The sequence below is a fragment of the Cetorhinus maximus genome, chromosome 31 (assembly GCF_964194155.1).
Source record: "Cetorhinus maximus chromosome 31, sCetMax3.hap1.1, whole genome shotgun sequence".
In the NCBI taxonomy this organism is placed as follows: Eukaryota; Metazoa; Chordata; class Chondrichthyes; order Lamniformes; family Cetorhinidae; genus Cetorhinus; species Cetorhinus maximus.
In genome coordinates this window covers 15,538,722-15,554,927 of record NC_135909.1, presented here as the reverse complement: position 1 = coordinate 15,554,927, position 16,206 = coordinate 15,538,722, and the positions used below count along the sequence as shown (strand labels likewise).

At 43.5% G+C, this 16,206-nt stretch overlaps 1 protein-coding gene and 5 non-coding genes across 7 annotated transcripts in view; 2 read left to right on the top strand and 4 right to left on the bottom strand.

The window, feature by feature from the left end:
• Positions 1-16,206, bottom strand: part of LOC144670298 (uncharacterized) — a 940,207-nt gene that overhangs the window by 413,144 nt on the left and 510,857 nt on the right. The window lies entirely within an intron of this gene.
• trnaf-gaa (transfer RNA phenylalanine (anticodon GAA)) lies at positions 1,330-1,402 on the bottom strand. The gene has a single exon. It is a non-coding gene; the product is annotated as a tRNA-Phe (tRNA).
• trnas-gcu (transfer RNA serine (anticodon GCU)) lies at positions 3,432-3,513 on the top strand. The gene has a single exon. It is a non-coding gene; the product is annotated as a tRNA-Ser (tRNA).
• Positions 6,327-6,399, bottom strand: trnaf-gaa (transfer RNA phenylalanine (anticodon GAA)). The gene has a single exon. It is a non-coding gene; the product is annotated as a tRNA-Phe (tRNA).
• On the top strand, positions 8,593-8,674 carry trnas-gcu (transfer RNA serine (anticodon GCU)). Its single transcript has one exon. It is a non-coding gene; the product is annotated as a tRNA-Ser (tRNA).
• trnam-cau (transfer RNA methionine (anticodon CAU)) lies at positions 13,647-13,718 on the bottom strand. The gene has a single exon. It is a non-coding gene; the product is annotated as a tRNA-Met (tRNA).

The window sequence follows — 16,206 nt, the reverse complement described above, 5'->3', positions numbered from 1 at the left end:
ATTTATTTCTCCCCACAGATGCTGTTAGACCAGCTGATTTTTTTTCCAGCATTTTCTGTTTTTGTTTCTGATTTCCAACATCCCCATCATTATGCTTTAATTTCCCCTAGTTCTCTTTTTACTATCATGGTTTCCTATTATGCGTGCGTGTGTGTATGTGTGTTTGTGAGAGAGGGAGAGCGTATTTCTGTGTGTATGTGTGTGTTGGTTCCTATGATGGGTGCGTGTGTGTATGTGTGTGTGTGTGTGTTTGTGAGAGAGGGAGAACGTGTGTCTGTGTGTATGTGTGTGTGTGTGTGTTTGTGAGAGAGGGAGAACGTGTGTCTGTGTGACTTCAGATCCATACTGTATGTTCATAAGCTTTACATGTCTATTCGAAAATACCTTTTTTTATAATAAACAAATGAATTTATTGTTCATCGAAATAATCCACTTTGAAACCTCTTTTATTCTCGGGAACACTGGTGAAAGTAAATAATTGGCAATTTTGGTGAGTCAAATGAACATTTGAGCCAATGTTGCGACCTGTGGAGTAGTGGGACTAGACCAACCGCGCACTCCTCCCATCCCACTCGTAACAGTGTGCTCACTCAGAAACTTAGCTCCAGGTCACTGTCGACTCCTTCTGTAAAGCCGATGACATATTGGGCTTCCCACTAAACATGCAGAAAACTAAGGTCCGATTCCAATATTCGTGACTGAGGAAGACCCCCAGAAACGGCTGCACACAAAGAGCTTACTGAAAGGTCAAATTATGTTGTTTCAGTGAGTCATAGAAGTGACCTTGGAGCAGGTTAAGCAGCATTTCCCGTGTTTCAATGAGAAATGCTGATCTGAATTTAAAAGGAAAGAGTAAATATTTGTAATACTCATGAGATCCGTCTGCCGCATGACTGAGGCGAGCTCATTTCTCGACCTAATCACTGAGGGACACAGACACAAAGAAATATTAATAAACGGGAGGGAAACAATGGATTAATTGAATTCCAATTACGGTCCCCTGGTTAATGTTAAAAAAAAGCAGAATTGCAATGCATCAACAGACGGATTTTCAGGAATTTAAAATTCCAATGACTGATCGAGGAACCAGAAGCTGCGAACATATGAGCGTTGCACGGTTGTTAGCATAGTTTATATGGGTGCTGAGTTGACCAGTGCTTTTTCAAGAATGGTCAAACCGAGCTTTATTCCAGTAAGGTGGACCAGCGGGCACAGAGCTGTCCGTGTGCGTTGGAGGAGACCCCTACCCTCAGAAGCGGGACTGGGTCTTCCCAAAAACCGCTGGCGAAATCAGCTAGCGACGCTCAGGCGAAAGGGCTTGCAACATGCTGCCGAAACCCGGGATGGGACCAGGGACCTTTAGATCTTCAGTCTAACGCTCTCCCAACTGAGGTATTTCGGCTGACAGAAGGGCGTTCTTCGAGCCAGAATTAAACCAGAGACCTAAGGATGTTAGTTTTACAGGCACCTGCAGTCCTGCGCTTATATTAAAGAACATGATCATATAATGACAAAGGACAGCCATCACCTCGTTTCAGTTCCCTCCAGTTTTCCAGTTTTTCTTGATGAAGAGGGGGTGCAAAGCCCAACGAAGCATCAGTTCATTGCCATAATCTCTCGGCCAATCGCTACACAGGGACTGTCCTACAAACAACTTTCTTCATCCTTTGAGTGAATTGCTCCCTGACGTCACTATTAAATGGCTTCGCTCTAAGTTTAAGGTTATATACATTTGTTCTGCACTCCCTCGCCAGAGGAAATCGTTTCTCCGCATTAAAACCTACTAATCATCTCAATTACCTCAACCAGATAGCGCCTACACTTTCCCAACTCACGAGTATGTTAGCGTCACAGCGGGAGCACATCTAACTGCAGATCAGAAAAATGTGTGTGTCGCACTTGTCATGGCTAGTTTTACACCAAATCTGTATCTGAATTAATGGAACCCGCTTGTGATAAACACTGTCGCCTTTCACTGGGGCTGATCAGTTTCATAGAGCCACGTATGCGATTTCCTCAGTTCTGCTTTTGTACAAAGCCGGGGAAATGCAACAGAGATGTCAGTCTTCAGCCAGCTCCATTCACTCCAAGTGAAATCGAGAAATGGCTGAAGGCACGGGTAACTGCAAAGGCTTTGGGCCCCGACATCAATCCGGCAGCAGTATTGAAAACCTGTGCTCCAGAAATAGCCTCGCCCCTCGCCAAGTTGTTCCAGTGCAGGAACAGGACTGGCATCTAGCCGGAAATGTGTGAAATTGCTCAGGTCTGTCTTGTCCACAAAAAAACAGGAAAATCCAACCGGAAAAAGCCGCCCCATCAGCCTACTCTAGTTGAATAAGAAGGTGAGGGAAAATGTCTTCGTCAGTGCGATCAAGTGACCCTTACTCCGCACTAATCCGCTCACTGAAGCTCAGTTTGTCTCCAGCCAGGGTCACTCAGCTCCTGACCTCATTGCAGCCTTGGTCCAAACATGAAGAAAACAACTGAACTCAAGACGTGAGGTGCAAGTGACTGCACTTGAGTTCAAAGAAGCATTTGACCTAATGTGGCATCAAGGAACCCCAGCAATACTGAAGTCAAAAGAAGTAAGGCGGGAAACCCACCACTGGTTGGAGTCGTCCCCGGGGTTTCTAAAACATCCGAAAAGATTTCCAGCAGGAACAGTAATTCGCTTATGATTGATGCACTTTGTGTGACAATGAAAGGATTCCTTGATTGGTTTGTGTTATGTCGTTAGCTTGTTTGTCGCTTTGGGCTTTCCTGTGGATTCATATGCGTCAGGTCCCGGGTTCCATTCCCGGACGAGCCCATCTTAATGCAGCATTTCTTTTCGCGCTCGAGGTGGTGGCGGTTCCGGAAATCAGGACCAGGTTTGAACACCCGGGAAGTCATTGCAGGGGATGCATCACTTTAACACACGTGATAAAAATGAATGTCAAGTTTAAAGAACGTTTCTCCGTGCCATGAGACTCTAAATTTATCCTAATACATCAAATAAGGGAGCTGTCCACTTGTGGATTCACGTGGGAGGCTGATTGCACTCAGTTTCAATCTTGACTGAAAGGACAAGCAGAGCTGGGAATCCCAGTGTTCCATTTTAATTTACCACATTTTAGCTGTGTTCCGGTGCTCGCAGTGAGCTGGGAGGGGTTTCCTTTTGCTATCAAATGCTTTTATGTTGAAGTCTTTCCGCGGTGGGTTTTCACACTGTATAGAAACATGTTAGGTTAAAGTCTTGAAGCGATTCATATCAGTCGGTTTACAACAGTCCTTGATCTGATGTGATGCACATTTATTTTAATAAGATAAACTATGTTTACACTTTTACACATCTGGCCGAATATTCAGGGCCTGTACCAAAGAGGATCATTTATTTCAACGGTTCATGGATGCAAAAAGTATAGAAGGGGGTTTAAGAAAGGGCATTTTGCGATGAGGTGGCCGAGAGGTTAAGGCGATGGACTGCTAATCCATTGTGCTTTGCACGCGTGGGTTTGAATCCCACCCTCGTCGTTACTTTATCAACTGTTTCCGTCTTATTCCGGTGATTTTGCAGAAGCTCTGCCTGGAATCACTGATGTGATACTCCAACCCAAGTTATGAGGCCAGCTTGCGTCGACTTTTCTTGTAAGATCTTGGATTCGATACTTCTGTTCACAATAACATGGGGATCCGACTTAGTGTCCTTTCGACATGTTATTTCCATCTCTCTCAGGGGAAACATTGGAGCAGTGGAAATATTCCGGGGACTTGGGTTCATTTCCCAAAATAGTTGCTGATGGAAATTAAACTCAATAATTAAAACCTGCAATTAAACACTAATCTCAGTGGTGGTTCACCGATGTCTTCCCTGGTCTGGCCTAGGGATCAGTTTGATTCCAAACTGCCCGCTGAGAAATCTACTGATTCAAGGACAGTTTGGGATTTGTAACAAAGACTGACCTTGCGAACGACGGTCACATCCCCTGAAATAATGTTTTAAAAGGGTGAATGCGCACCTCACTGATTGGATCTTCCATCAGCCCCTGTAATGGACAGACGTGTTGAATATTAAAGCGCTTTGTGACGTCAAGAAAAATATAAATTTCAGTGAAACCGAGACTCAAACCCACATCTGCGAACAGAAGGGAATCAGAATGTTGGCAGTTTTTACAGAGCGATATTGTTGAGCTGAATGTTCACACTGGAAGGCTGTGAAGTTCCTCATTGAAGGATGAGCCGCTGCTCCTCCAGCGAACCCTGAGCTTCATCGGAACATGGCAGGAGTCCGAGAACCGAGTGATCAGGGTGAGAGCCAGGTCGCCAGTCATTTCGTTTCACCAGCTTGACGGTGTGGATGAGTTGTTGGACTTTCTGTTAATTTACCACACATTCTTGGCTATCAGTTCTGTCGCAGGAAAATGCCACTTCAACACTTTCTGTCAAAAGTAACCCCATCCCAACTCTTACTGCCCTGAGAAACTGCCACTTAGACATGTGATGACCAGTAATTGAAGTGAGCGCTGCCTAACTTCCCTGACCGTTAATTCCTCCTGAGCTTCTTTGCTAAGTCCAATTAAAGCTGACTTTCTGCAACTCCTATAACACAGCTAAAATATGGTCAAGTAACATGAAGCTGTAACCCTTCCGTCCAACCCACCATCATCTGCCCCCACCACACGCCCCTCCTCTCACTGCTTCACCCAATTGCCACCACCCTCGCCCCCCTGCACCCCCAGCACTACCCCCCACCCCTCCCCTGCCCCCCCCCTCCCCCGGACCCGCAGCCACCCCCCAACTCTGCCAAGCTGAATGTTCTTTCAGACAAGCCTACATGTTGAAATCAGGCTGTGAACATTTTGACCCGATAGGGCTCTGTACACTGGGGGTCACATGGATTTCATGGTTCTGAAAGAAATCATACCTGGAAAACTGTGTTTTAAAAAGTGGGCTTTTTTTCCTTTGAGAAGAGAAGGACCAACTGCTTGATGTTGTCACGGATCAGTGCTGGGGGAGTTACTGTCGAACACTGACCCCATCTCAAGGACTGCACACCCTGTCTTTTGCCTTGATCGATTGACTTTTAATTTTTGGCAAAATTGCTCCCTTTCTAAAGAAGGTTCATAAGGGCTCGAAACGTTGACTCTGTATTTACTTCTCCCCACAGATGCTGTTAGAGCAGCTGATTTTTTGCAGCATTTTCTGTTATTGTTTCTGATTTCCAGCATCCCCATCATTTTGCTTTAATTTCCCCTATTTCTCTTTTTACTATCATGGTTTCCTATTATGAATGCGTGTGTGTATGTGTGTTTGTGAGAGAGGGAGAGCGTGTGTGTGTATATGTGTGTGTATATGTGTGTGTGTGTGTGTGTGTGTGACTTATGGTATCTCAAAAGATTAATTCGCATAATGTCAGATCCATACTGTACTTTTCTATTCGAAAATACCTTTTTCTATAATAAACAAACATATTTATTGTTCATCGAAATAATCCACTTTAAAACCTCTTTTATTCTCGGGAACAGTGGTGAAGGTAAATAATTGGCAATTTTGGTGAGTAAATTGAACATTTGAGCCAATGTTGTGACCTGTAGAGTACTGGGAATAGACCAAGGGCGCACTCCTCCCATCCCGCTCGGAAAAGGGTGCTCACTCAGAAACTTAGCTCCAGGTCACTGTCGACTCCTTCTATAAAGCCGATGACATATTGGGCTTCCCACTAAACATGCAGAAAACTAAGATCCGATTCCAATATGCGTGACTGAGGAAGACCCCCAGAAACGGCTGCACCCAAAGAGCTTACTGTTTCAGTGAGTCATAGAAGTGACCTTGGAGCAGGTGAAGCAGCATTTCCTGTGTTTCAATGAGAAATCCTGATCTGAATTTAAAAGGAAAGGGTAAACATTTGTAATACTCATGAGATCCATCCGCCGCATGACTGAGGCGAGCTCATTTCATAGTGACCTAATCACTGAGAGACACAGACACAAAGAAATATTAATAAACGAGAGGGAAACAATGGACTACTTGGATTCCAATTACGGTCCCCTGGTTAAAGTGAAAAAAAGCACCAATGCAATGCATCAACAGACGGATTTTCAGGAAATTAAAATCAGTCAATGACTGATCGAGGAACCAGAAGCTGGGAACATATGACCAGCGCTTTTTCATATGTTTTTTTCAAGAAAGGTTAAACCGAGCTTTATTCAAGTAAGGTGGACCAGCGGTCACAGAGCTCTCCGTGTGCGGTGGATGAGACCCCTACCCTCAGAAGCGGGACTAGGCCTTCCCAAAAACGGTCGGCGCCATCGGCTAGCGACGCTCAGGCGAAAGGATTTGCTATTTGCTGCCGAAACCCGGGATCGAACCAGGGACCTTTAGGTCTTCAGTCTAACGCTCTCCCAACTGAGCTATTTCGGCTGACAGAAATGTGTTCTTCGAGCCAGAATTGAACCAGAGAACTAAGGATGTTAGTTTTACAGGCACCTGCAGTCCTGCGCTTACATTAGAGAACATGATCGCATAATGACAAAGGACAGCCATCGCCTCATTTCAGTTCCCTCCAGTTTTCCAGTTTTTCGTGAGAAAGAGGGGGTGCAAAGCCCAACGAAGCATCAATTCATTGCCATAATCTCTCGGCCAATCGCTACACAGGGATTGTCCGACAAACAGCTTTCTTCATCCTTTGAGTGAATTGCTCCCTGACGTCACTATTAAATGGCTTCGCTCTAAGTTTAAGGTTATATACATTTGTTCTGCACTCCCCCGCCAGAGAAAATCGTTTCTCCGCATTAAAACCTATTAATCATCTCAATTACCTCAACCAGATAACGCCTACAGCTTCTCAACTCACGAGCTGGTGTCAGCTGTGGCTCAGTTCATAGCACCCTCGCCTTTGAATCAGAGGGTTGCGGGTTGTTGTCCCGCTCCCGGAAAACCAAGAACTGTGATTGTACTCGAAAGAAGTTGCAATCTGTGACTGTTGGTAACTTGAAAGAGTTTCCCAACTCACGAGTATGTAAACGTCACAGCGGGAGCACATTTAACTGCATGCAGATCAGAAAAATGTGTGTTTCGCACTTGGTCATGGCTAGTTTTACACCAAATCTGTATCTGAATTAATGGAACCCGCTTGTGATAAACCCTGTCACCTTTCACTGTTTAGCTGATCAGTTTCATAGAGCCACGTATGTGATTTCCTCAGTTCCGCTTTTGTTCAAAGCCGGGGGAATGCATCAGAGATGTCAATTTTAAGCCAGCTCTATTCACTCCAAGTGAAATCAAGAAATGGCTGAAGGCACGGGTAACTGCAAAGGCTTTGGGCCCTGACACCATTCCTGCAGCAGCCCTGAAAACCTGTGCTCCAGAAATAGCCTCGCCCCTCACCAAGTTGTCCCAGTGCAGCTATAGGACTGGCATGTACCCGGCAATGTGGGAAATTGCTCAGATCTGTCTGATCCACAAAAAAACTGGAAAATTCAACCGGAAAAAAACCGCCCCATCAGTCTTCACTCGTTTATCAAGAAAGTGAGGGAAAATGTCTTCTACAGTGCGATCAAGCGGCAATAACCCGCTCACTGAAGCTCAGTTTGTTTTCTGCCAGGGTCACTCAGCTCCTGACCTCATTGGAGCCTTGGTCCAAACATGGAGAAAACAGCTGAACTTAAGACGCGAGGTGCAAGTGGTTGCACTTGAGTTCAAACAAGTATTTGACGTAATGTGGCATCAAGGAACCCCAGCAAAACTGAAGTCAATGGAAATAAGGCGGGAAACTCTCCACTATTTGGAGTCGTCCCCGGGGTTTCTAAAACATTCGAAAATATTTCCAGCCTGAGCTGTAATTCGCTTATGATTGATGCACTTTGTGTGACAATGAAATGATTCCTTGAGTGCATCTTGTTAAGAAGGTGGCTTGTTGGTCGCTTTGGGTTTTTCCTTTGAATTAATATGCCTGAGGTCCCGGGTTCAATTCCCGGACGAGCCCATCTTAATGCAGCATTTTCTTTCGCGCTCGAGGTGGTGGCAGTTCCGGAAATCAGGAGCAAGTTTGAACACCCAGGAAGTCATTGCAGGGAATGCATCACCTCAACACACGTGACATAAATGAATGCCAAGTTTTAAGAACGTTTCTCCGTGCCATGAGACTCTGAATTTATTCTAATGCATCAAATGAGTGAACTGTCTATTTGTGGATTCACGTGGGAGGCTGATTGCGCTCAGTTTCAATCTTGACTGAAAGGACAAGCAGAGCTGAGAACCCCAGTGTTTCATTTTAATTTACCACATTTTAGCTGTGTTCCGGTGCTTGCAGTGAGCTGGGAGGGGTTTCCTTTTGCTACCAAATGCTTGTATGTTCCGGTCTTTCCGCGGTGGATTTTCACACTGTGTAGAAACATGTTGGATGTTAGTTTGAAGCGTTGAAGTGATTCAAATCAGTCGGTTTACAACAGTCCCTGATCTGATGTGATGGGCATTCATTTTAATGACATAAACTACATTTCCATCTTTACACATCTGGCTGAATATTCAGGGCCTGTACCAAAGAGGATCATTTATTTCAACGGTTCATGGATGCAAAAAGTTTAGAAGGGGGTTTAATCGACTGTGTTTTGCAACGAGGTGGCCGAGAGGTTAAGGCGATGGACTGCTAATCCATTGAGTTTTGCACGCGTGGGTTCGAATCCCAGCTTCGTCGTTACTTTATCAACTGTTTTCGCCTTATTGCGGTGATTTTGCAGAAGCTCTGCCTGGAATCACTGATGTGATTCTCCAACCGAAGTTATGAGTCCAGCTTGCTTCGACTTTTCTTGTAAGATCTTGGATTCGATACTTTTGTTCACAATAACATGGGGCTACGACTTAGTGTCCATTTGACTTGATATTTCCGTCTCTCTCTAAGGGGAAACATTGGAGCAGTGGAAATATTCCGGGGACTTGGGTTCATTTCCCACCATAGTTGCTGATGGAAATTAAACTCAATAATTAAAACCTGCAATTAAACGCTAGTCTCAGTGGTGGTTCACTGATGTCTTCCCTGGTCTGGCCTACATATGAGTTTGATTCCTAACTGCCGTTGAGAAAGCCACTGAGTTCAAGGACAATTTGGGATGTGTAACAAAGACTGGCCTTGCGAGCGCCGCTCACAGCCCCTGAAATAATGTTTTAAAAGGGTGAATGCGCACCTCACTGATTGGATCTTCCATCAGCCCCTGTAATGGACAGACGTGTTGAATAATAAAGCGCTTTGTGACGTCAAGAAAAAGATCAATTCAGAACATCTCAGTGAAACCGAGGCTCAAACCCACATCTGCGAACAGAAGGGAATCAGAATGTTGGCAGTTTTTACAGAGCGATATTGTTGAGCTGAATGTTCACACTGGAAGGCTGTAAAGTTCCTCATTGAAGGATGAGCCGCTGCTCCTCGAGCGAACCTTGAGCTTCATCGGAACATTTTGTGACTGGAGTCAAACTCAAAATGCTGTCTCAATGACATCTCAAATAAAGCTGTCGGCTGCTTGAAAACACAGCAGTTAAACTTTCTGCCTGATCATGAGAGCGACTGTGACATTTACAAAACAAAATCATTTGATAAAATAGTTCAAAAACCATCAAGATTGAAATCCTATGAGGAAAAGTCAAGTTATTATGAGAACTCTGCTGAGAAAGCTTCATTGGACAGCACAGAAATCAGGTGAAGAGTCTGAGTAAATCGACACCAGCGAACAAGTCAACATCAAAACTGAATCAACTCTTGTGAAGATCAGTGAGTAAAAGCTGAGTGCTCCGTGCACCATCAGCTCATCAAGCAGATGTATTGTCTGGATAAAGCATTCTGTTTAGAACAGGATTTATTGACCTGAGTTGTGCAGGCACGTTATTGCAGAACAAATAAGTCACCTCTAGATTTTCCTTTGAAAACATAGAAACTAGGAGCAAACTTCTAGTTTGTTGATATATAGAATTGAAATAAACTGGAATTACAGTGCAAATGAATTGATATTCAAAATCAAACCTTACTTTCAGGTAAATTACGTGGAGCAATTAAATTACAAACAAGAACTCAAGTGACCTGTGAGCTCAAACACAGAGAGAGTAAATTTCAGAGTGAAGACTTAAAAAATTCAATTTTTTGCAAGTGAGGGTTAAGTTCAGAGGGGAAGGAGCTGCTGTGTAATTTTAACCGAGATACTGCAGCAAAAGTACAAGAGGGAAGGAGTGGAACTCTCTAAATAACGAGAAATTTAATTAAATAGACAATTCATTTCAGTGAAATGTTGGGACAGCTGAGAGCTGTTGCCTACACATCCTGTGCTCTGTGGGAATTCCAAATAAGTCTGATGATAATAGTCAGATTCATAATACATTACAGAACCAAGCAGAATACAGAAAGTGCAGAGGAGAGATGGAAAAAGGAAATTAGATCAGAAGAGAGAGCGTTTGAGAAAAGATTTGCAGGTAACAACCGAAAACACAGAAGATTTTTTACCAGCCTAAGGGCAGTCACTGAAAGGGGGGCTGATTTGGAGATCCTGTGCGGGGAGAGGGCGTGGCTGACGTACTAAATGAGAACATACAAACAAACTAATTAGCAGCAGGATTGGGCCACTCAGCCCCTCGAGCCTGCTCCGCCATTCAGTAAGACCCTGCCTGATCTGATTGTAACCTCAACCTCACATTCCTTCCTACCCCCAATAACCTTTCACCGCCCCCCCTACCTTGTTAATCAGGAATCTATCTAACTCTGCCTTTAAAATATTCAAAGACTCTGCTTCCACCAGCTTTTGAGGAAGAGAGCTCCAAAGACGCTCGACCCTCGGATAGAAAAGAAACTCTGTCTGAAATGAGCGACCCCTTATTTGTAAACAGTGACCCCTAGTTCCAGATTCTGCTACAAGAGGAAACGTGCTCTCCATCTCCACCCTGTCAAATCCCTCAGGATCTTAAAGGTTTGAATCTAGTTGCCTCTTACTTTCCTGAACTCCAGGCGATACAAGCCTAACCTGTTCAACCTCACCACATAAGACAACCGGCCCATCCCTGGTATTTGCCTCGTAAACTTTGCAATAAACCTGTCATCACAAAACAAGCGGATGCTGCTAATGTCATTGGTGGGGAAATTGGATAGGATGAAAATAGATAAAGTGGAAGCTATCACAAGGCTGGCACTGCTCACAGCAGAAAAGCTGCTCGATCCGCATCGGATACACCTTGGATTACTGAGGGAATGAAGGGTGGAAATAGCGGAGACTCGAGCCACAATCTTTCAATCCTTCTTGGATATGGGAGTGAAGCCAAACAACTGCAGATTGTTCATGTTACATCCGTGTTTAAAATGGAGAGGGATAAACCCAGTAACTACAGAGCAGTTAGTCTCATGCTGGTGGTGGGGAAACATTTAAAGACAATAATCCAGAACAAAATTCATTGTCACTCGGTAGAACATGAGTTGATAAATGATAACCAGCACAGATTGGTTAACAGAAAATCAGCACTGAAATACTTAATAAAGCTCTTTGATGACGTGTCAGAGAACATTGACCAGGGAAGTGAGGATGATGATGTATGTCTGGACTTCCAAAGGGATTTGAAAAAGTCCCACATAATGAACTTGGTAAAATTCCAGCAGCTGGGATTAAAGGGGCAGCGACAGCATGGATACAAAATAAAATAAGGGACAAAAAGTGTAAAGTAGTGGCGAGCTCTGAAGAAGAGTCATACGGACTCAAACATTAACTCTGTTCCTCTCTGCACAGATGCTGCCAGGGCCGCTGAGTTTTTATAGCATTTTCTGTTTTATTATAAATTTTAATAACTTCCAGCCTATATCTAGTTTGCTGATAACACTAGGTTAGGTGACATGGTTATTAGTGTATGTGGGAGCAGCAAGTTTCAAAGGGCCATTGACAGATTCAGTGAGTGAATAAAACTGTGGCCGGTGGTGGTCAACACTGGGAAGAATGAGGTCATCCACCTTGAACAAAAGAAAGATCCGAGAACTTCTTAAACAGTCAGAAACTTGGGACTATGCCAGAGGAGCTGAGAGTTAGAGCTGAGTGAGACCGGAGGGTGGAGAAAGAGTCTGCATAGATATGTAGATGTTCAAGTAAGTGGGGATAAAATGGAAGTACAATGTAGTAAAATGTCAGGTTGCCCACTTCTGCAAGAAGCATAGGAGAGAGGAATATTACTGAGATGCAGAGAGACTGCAGAATCCTGTGGTACAGAGGGATCCTTGTACAAGAATTACAAAAAATGTTTAGATGACATTGCAGAATGCTGCAGTACAGATGGATATGGGTGCCGCTGTATAAGAATCATTGAAAAAAAGTTATCATTTAGGTGCATCAAATACTTAGGAGGGCAGGTGGAATGTTGGTCTTAATTGCAAGGGGACTGGAATAGAAAAGCGGAGAAGCCTTGCTGCAGCTGTACAGGACATTGGCGAGACCACACCTAGAATAATGGGTGCTGATTTGGCCTGATTACTGAAGGATGGATATACTTGCATTGAAGACAGTTCCCGAGAAAGGTGACTGGGATATTCCCTTGGCTGAGGGGGTTTTCTAACGAGGAAGGGTTGATAAGGTTGGATCTAGACTCACCGGAATTTCGAATGACTTAACAATATGATAGTGAATGAGCATCTGGCAATGAGTGATTGCAATATGTTAGAGACAGACATTCAGTTCGAGCAGAAAGGTCGCATACATGCTGGTTATCATCTCAAGTAAGGCCAATAAGGATGGAATGCGCGGTAAACTGAGCACGTTAAATTCCCATCAGCTATTAACAGGTACAACAAGACAGGAAACAATCAGAGGCACTCAAATAATAATTTAGTGTAATCTGTACCGAAGGAATGAAACTTTTATGATAATTATGGTTAATTATTATGATTAATATTATTAATAACGGGGACGGAATTCCATAAATTAAACCAGTGATTAAGAAGGAATGACAATTTCTGTCCAGATAATGATGAACTGTGTATTTGGTGCGATGCTGTCTCCGCTATGCTGATGGTTTTGTCCTTCTCGGTGGTTCATGTCTCAGGGAGGACGCTGCTGTTCAAATAAAGATGGCGAATTACTGCAGGGTGTCCTATAGATCGGAAAACCTGCGGCTAAGTTCCCCTCCGAGTCACTCATCATCCTGACTTGTAAATATATCGCCGTTCCTTCACTGTCGCTGGGTCAAAATCCTGGAATTTCCTTCCTAACAGCACTGTGGGTGTACCTACACCACACGGAATGCAGCGGTTCAAGAAATCAGCCACCACCACCTTCTCAAGGGCAACTCGGGATGGGCAAAAAATTCCGGCCCAGTCAGCGAAGCCGACATCCCGTGAATTACCTTTAAAAATTATGACCTTCACGATGTTGTTTCCATCTAAGAGGATAGTTTTTTGTATTCGGATAATCATACAGTGATAGTGAAGAGGAGGTGGCCACTCCGGCCATTTGCGTCTGTGCCAGTTCTTTGGGGTCAATGGGCTGAGGGAATCGGCTCGGATGAGTTCACAGTATTTGCAGCTTGTGTCCCTCTGTGAATAAACGCCATATCAGAGATTTGTTGAAGATTGCATTTTTGCAGGAAGCTGATGTAAATAACGGACATGCTTGTGGGTAACAGGAAGTACTCCCTTTTGACATTAATGAGAATGTAAATAGCAGAGGATGGTTTCGATCCATCGACCTCTGGGTTATGGGCCCAGCACGCTTCCGCTGCGCCACTCTGCTGCTTAGTCTTTTAATGTCTACTGTTCCATTATGGTGTTAAAGTGTTTCACATGTTTAGAATATATTTCCTGCTGTGGAATTATGCTCTCTGGTGTTGAGAAATGTTCTTTGTTGTTGTGTAAAATGCTTCCCTGCAGTACAAACGTGTTCCCGGTTGTATAAATATGATGGCCGAGCCAGCGAATCTCATATCCATTGAATTTAAAAAAAGTTCCGCTCTGTTGCACTTCTCAGCTCTGGCCAGTAGATGTCAGCACACTCAGAGAGCGACAGGACAGACAAGAACCGTTCACATTTTATTGGACGGCGAAGGGAGGTATTTGGAATTACTAACGGTGAAGATGACATTTCATAATATTTTGTTATACCAAGCAGAAGTTATAATGTTGTGCTGAAACCAACAGACCGTTGTTTTGTATTTGAGAGTGAGATACATTCTTCACTGCCCTTTTCTGGCTCATTTTGTGAATGTGGGATTCAATATCTGTGTCACTCACTGGTACTGTGTGAAACTGAGAGACATTCTGAAGCTGTCAGTCTTGGTTACTGTATGTGAGTGTGGAGACATTATCAGTGGAACTGCCAATATGTCTGGATTTATTCTGACAGTCACTCTCTTGGACAGTATATTTGTGTTATATTCCATTCCTATCTGTATCAGTATTTTCTGATACTGAGAGAGGTGGGTTACATTCTGAAACTGTCAGTGGAGCTGTATGTGGAAGGATTTTGCTCTATCAGTCAGCTTCTGGAGCTGAAAGTGAGTGTTGGAGTCATTCTATGTCTCTCATTCTCTGGTACAATATATGTGTGTCATATTCAGTCTGCATATTGTATTTTCTGGTATTGTATGAGTGTCTGGACACTTTTTGAGCCTGCCAGTAGAACTGCAGGTGTGCAAGTGTTTTGTTCTCAGTGTGAGATGTGGGATTCATTCTGCATTTGTCTGTCTCTGGTGCTGTCTGTCTATTGGGCAGTTTGTCCGTGCCTGGTAACGTATAGGGTTTGTCCAGTAGTTCACCATGTCCAGTTTTCTGTGTGAATGTGGGGTGTATTTTATTGTTCTCAATCTTTGATGTTGCTTATGACTCTGGGATTAATTCTGGATTTGTACTCAATAGTTATCTCAGGCATGGTGTTGTAAATGATTCCCATCTTAATACCTGTCAGGAAGGAAACCTCTCATCCCAATCCTTACCCAATTTGGCTTATGTGTGATCTTAGAACCAATCACAATAATCAGGTTAACCCTGAGCTGCAGTCTACAATGTGAAATAAATGGCTTTGCCGACCACTCTTGAGATACCTATTAAATACAGCTATGGAAGTAAAGTACCCTCACATGCAGCTCCCAAGTCACATAGATAGAGTACGAATCCCACTTTCACACACAGTTCCAGTAACCGAGTGATATACAATTAATCCCACAGTAACTCTCTGCCCCAGATGTAGACACATATTAAAATACATTATTCCAAATTCCCATTCAGTACCAGATGCTGACAAATACAGAATGAACCCTGCACACACATACAGACACACACAAAGATAGTGACTGATACAGGATGTGACACAAATTCACATGCAGTACCAGGGAATAACAGTTAAATATTAAATCCCGCCATCAATTCCAGTACCGGAAAATAATGCACACAAAATGAATGTTACTGACATTCATTAACAGAGATTGTAAGATACGGAATGAATCCCATAGCCCTGTTCAGTTCCAGATACTGACAGATGCAGAATTAATTGCAACTACTCGCACTGAAAAACACAGTTAGATCCACATTCACATGGAATATAAAACACTGGCAGATGTTGAATGAATCTCAAGCTGACAGTCAGTACCAGATACTGATGGGAAAAAAAAATCACTCACTCTTATTCAGAGTGGGAGACTAATAGAAAAATAAAAGGATATTCATACTCAGATAGAGTACCAGAGACTGACTTGCAGAACCCGAACCACTCATACATCATACCAAAGAATGAAATACACCAAATAATTCACTCACTAAGGGGCAATATCATAGCAAACAAAATAAGGTCAGAGGCCTGACCTTCTACCTAACTAGATTTTCCTGCCTACACCCCATATCCATTGATTCACTGAATAACCTGTCTGCATCATCCTTAAATATATTCATGGATGAAGCATCCATATTTCACTAGGACAGAGAAGTATTAATATTCACACGCTGAGAGTGCAGAATTTCTCCAAATTTCAGTCCAAAATGATTAACCCCTTATGCTGACATTGTGCCCACATGTTCTAGATTCAGGGGAATCGATAATGGAAAGTAGGGAAATGGTGGGTGAATTAAACAGGTATTTTGCTTCGTTCTTCACTGTAGAGGACACAAGTAACATCCCAGAAATAGCTGTAAATCAGGAAATGGAAGGGAGGGAGGAACTTGGGGAAAATTACAATCACCAGGGAAGTGGTATTGAGCAAATAGTTGGGGCTGCGGGCTGACAAATCCCC